Source organism: Hyperoodon ampullatus (assembly GCF_949752795.1).
Source record: "Hyperoodon ampullatus genome assembly, chromosome: 5".
In the NCBI taxonomy this organism is placed as follows: domain Eukaryota; kingdom Metazoa; phylum Chordata; class Mammalia; order Artiodactyla; family Ziphiidae; genus Hyperoodon; species Hyperoodon ampullatus.
The window spans coordinates 85,616,121-85,621,163 of NC_136918.1; positions in this window are offsets into that span (position 1 = coordinate 85,616,121).

The window sequence follows — 5,043 nt, forward strand, 5'->3', positions numbered from 1 at the left end:
ATCCTACAATGAGAGCTTACCATGATTTTACAAATGAAAAGCCTGAACATCAGAGATTTAAAGTGACTTCCATTTTTACATCACACAACTTATACAGAGAAAATCTAGGTTTAAAATCTGAGTCTATCTTGCTTAAATGTTCTTTCTAATCCATTCCATTACCTCTCTGCAAAGCAATTACTTGTTCTAGGTATATCAGTTTCCTAGGGTAATATGTGCTCTAACATATTGCCACAAACTTGATGGCTTAAAACAACAGAAGTTGTCTCTCACAGCTCTGGGGGCCAGAAGTCAGAAATCTGAAATCAAGGAATCAGCAGGGCCACACCCACTCTGAAGGCTCTAGGGGAGAATTACTTGCTCTTCCAGCTTCTGGTGGTTCCAGGCATTCCTTGGCTTGCAGCTCTATATAACTGCAGTCTATGCTTCCTTCTTCACATGGCCTTCCCTTTGTGTCTCTGTCTTCTCCTCTGTCTCTTATAAACGCATGTCATTGTATTTAGGATAATCCAGGGTGACAAACTTGGATAATCCAGGATGATCTCATCTAGAGATCCTTAACCTAATTAGATCCGCAAAAACCCTTTTTCCAAATAAAACCACACTCCCAGCTTCTGGGGATTGAGATGTGGGCATATCTTTTAGAGAGCCAGCATTCAACCCACGAGACTCAAGACTCGGTATCAGAGGAACTGTTTTGCTCTCAAAACAGTAGGTATATCTTTGGAATTTAGGGTAGTCAGAGTGCAGAAAGCTAAAGTTACAAATATACAGAGATATTTGCAAATGGCTAGTTAATGCTGATTCTCCATGGAGACCAGCAGTAGAACAGTGACTGTCACTCTGTTGCTAATAGGCAAGAATGATAACATCTTAAAGGAATGCTGCTTATGCTTTTGGAATAGCTTCATCAAAGCTATGATCCATCCTGCTTATTTGGTTGCAAAAGGAGACATCAATATATAGGTTGAAAGACATTTGATTTTCTTCCATGAGGACAACCTCAAATATAAATACACTGTAATCTATTTTGGTATATCTTCCATGAAATTTCTCCAACTACATAGTTAATCTGTAAATCCTTGCTACCTTTCAAGGGAGGTATTCTTTAAAATACTGAAGAGTATTTCATTCTCTGACTTTTTTTTAACATCTTTATTGGAGTATAATTGCTTTACAATGGTGTGTTAGTTTCTGCTTTATGACAAAGTGAATCATTTATACATATACATATGTTCCCATATCTCTTCCCTCTTGCGTCTCCCTCCCTTCCACCCTCCCTATCCCACCCCTCTAGGTGGTCACAAAGCACCCAACTGATCTCCCTGTGCTATGTGGCTGCTTCCCACTAGCTATCTACCTTACATTTGGTAGTGTATATATGTCCATGCCACTCTCTCACTTTGTCACAGCTTACCCTTTCCCCTCCCCATATCCCCAAGTCCATTCTCTAGTAGGTCTGTGTCTTTATTCCCATCTTGCCCCTAGGTTCTTCATGGCCATTTTTTTTTCTTAGATTCCATATATATGTGTTAGCATACGGTATTTGTTTTTCTCTTTCTGACTTACTTCACTCTCTATGACAGACTCTAGGTCCATCCACCTCACTACAAATAACTCAATTTCATTTCTTCTTATGGCTGAGTAATATTCCATTGTATATATGTGCCACATCTTCTTTATCCATTCATCTGATGATGGACACTTAGGTTGTTTCCATGTCCTGGCTATTGAAATAGAGCTGCAATGAACATTTTGGTACATGACTCTTTTTGAATTATGGTTTTCTCAGGGTATATGCCCAGTAGTGGGATTGCTGGGTCGTATGGCAGTTCTATTTTTAGTTTCTAAGGAACCTCCATACTGTTCTCCATAGTGGCTATATCAATTTACATTCCCACCAACAGTGCAAGAGTGTTCCCTTTTCTCCACACCCTCTCCTCTGACTCTGTTTTTACTTTTCCAAACTTGAAGTTTGTCCTATAGTAGTAATATTTTAGGATTTCATGAATAATTATGTGCTTATCCTGTCCATAACTTCCATAATCCCATTATGTAATAGACCAGGTTCAGTGCCCTTCCTTTAAGTTTTCGGACACTTTAACACCAAGTCATACTGTGGATCTTTCAATTCCAAAACTGCACACAACTCTCTCCATTTGAGCTTTCATGGATTGTACAGACTAGAAATACATCATTACATACATTCAAATATGTCATAATTTTACATAAAAATAGGAAAACCTTTCTAGCTTACTTTCAGTACATGTGATGAGTCCCAACATTTTATTAGTCTTTTTGGCTACAGGTTCATATTAAGCTAATATCATTAGTAAACAGTTCAAAGCGATTTATAGATACTTTTTTGACTGTATCTCAAATCATCTTAAAAATATAATTTCAGTTATTTTTTCCCAAAGGGCTTGCCTTGCTTTTATTCTCACTAAGAATAATAACTTATATTTATCCCGTGCCTTTGACTTGTGAGGCCCTATATTAACTATTCCATATGAGTTACCTCAGTAAATCTCCCAACATGTACAACTACTTTCTATATTTTTCAGATGAAGAAACTGAGACTGTATTACTACTTTTTGCTTACTCACGTGGCCTGATTTTCTGACTGATTATCTCTTTGGTTTGAATGGCTCAATGTCACTACTTTGAGGAGTTTTTGTTCACTAGTTTTCTTCATTATTGGCAAGATGTTGAATTAGGACAGGTTCCAGTACTAATCCATGGGAGATTCATTTTTTATTCATTCACTTATTAAATTCCAGGAATTATTCTGCACACTGAGAGTACAGTGGTAGATGGTGGTGGTAGGCAACTCCTAAACTGGCCGCCAATAATCTCCATATTCTATATCCCACCCCCTTGTGTAATTCCCTCTCCTTTAGTATTAACTAGAACTGGTGACTTATTTGTAAAAAAGACAAAAATGATGGAATGTAACTTCCAAGATTAAGATAAAAAAAAAGACTGTAGCTTTCATCTTGAATGACTCTCTCACTGTCTCCTGTGTTACTTTGTCTGGGGAGAGCCAAATGCCATGTCATGAGGCAGCCCTGTGGAGACACCCACCTGGCAAAGGACTAAGACCTGCCAACAACCAAGTGAGTGAATTTAGAATGTGGTTTTCAGTTCAAACCACAGCCCTGGCTGACAGGTTGATTACAACCTCATGAAGGACTTTGAACTTTGACCTAGAAGCACCTAGTTATGCTGCACACAGATTCCTGGCCCACAGAAACTGTGAGATAATAAATGTTTGTTTTTTTAAGCTACTAGATTTTGGGATAACTTGTCAAGCAATAATAGATAACTAATAGAGTAATATGGCTGAGAACCTCATTCTCATGGAAGTTACACTCTGGTAAAGAACACATCCCTCCACAACACACGCAATATATATAAATGAGGAAGATACTAGTAATTCATTCTAAGAGGAAAATAAAGCAGGATAGAGTGAATTGGGGATGCTTTGGAGACCATGATCTGGGAAAGACCGACCTCTCTGTGAAGTAACATTCAGCTAAGGGTAATGAGGAATCAGCCATGTGAAGATGTAGAGGCAGGACAGTCCAGGCAGAGGGGGCAGCTGGAGTAGGGATAGTAGGAATAGTCTTGGCTTGCTTGAGGGACATAATGGGTCACTGAAGCAGAAGCACAGTGAGTTAGTGAAGAGTGGTAGGAGATGAGATCAGACAGGTGGGCAGGAACAGATAATGGAGGAATTTACTAGTTAGGGTTTTGAATTTGGATTTCATTCTTCTTGCAACATACATACACTGTGGATTTTATACAAGGGAATGGTATGATCTGCGTTGCATTTCAAGGCCACTCTGGCTTCTGTTTAGAAAGTGGATTGTCAGAGACAAGAATGGAAAAAGAGAAATTGATTAGGAGACCAGTTAAGAGATAATCATGTTTTGGGTTGGTGATAGCAGAGATGGTGAGAAATGGTTGAGTTTGGAATGTAATTTTCAGTTTGAGTTAATGGGGATTTTTGATGGATTCGATGTGTTGAGTGAGGCAAAAGGAATCTGAAGGCTCCTAATGTTTGGCCTGATCAATAGAGTGATGGTGGCACCTTTCACTGAGATGAAGGGAATGCAGTTTGGTTGGAGGAGGAAGTGGCAACATGGGTGTTAAGGACTCAGGGTTTTTGTTTTGGGTGTTTTATATTAGTCCATAGCATGTGAACCTAGGAAGGGAAGTGCCTGCTGATCTCTATTCTGTGCTTTAAGCCAGTTTCTTGCTATGGAAAACCACCTCTAATGTCCCATAATATGTTGTGTCCTGGTGAGTTTTATTTATTTATTTTTTTTAGTCTTTGTGGTGGAATTTGTCAGAGACTATTTGAATGCTTAAATAGCAAACATTAACTTCATCCTTTCAATATAGTGAGTTAATCAGGCATAATTTCTCTTATGAAGTGCTACAAAATCCACCAAAGAAAAAAAATCAGTGTAGTATTTTGGTTATAATTTATTACAACACAGATAGCACATACAGGGTAACCTTTGCTCTCTCCTTGATTCAAACTTTGTTACAGCTTATAATCATATATTTCTGTGTTTATTAGTAATTGATTCATGCCACCTCACTCACTTAAAAATTTAGTAGCAGCTTTCCTATAAGTCCTATAAGTGCAGTGGGGACTTTGAGTGGATTGTTGTTTCCCTTCCTGTACAAACTCTGTAGTAAGAATAAGAGGTGCTAATAATTGTGGTTACATATATGCATTTGTCCCGTAAGACAAAGTGATCAGAAAAATCCAGAGGAAATGCTGATAATACCAACAGTGTTTTGTAATGAGAGGGTGAACAATTGCTTAAAGAATTTTTTTAAAAAAGGTAAATATCACCCAGGCTAGTTGAACATCAGTGCTCTGCATGCGTAGTTAGCAAAAATGTATTTAGCTATCTATGTGTTGCCAAATATGGGGAGATTCTCCAGCCCACTGGAAAATTTAGACTTGCCTCTCATATACAAAAATAATAAACTGAGAGGCATAGACTTGATTTGCTAATTCTAAGC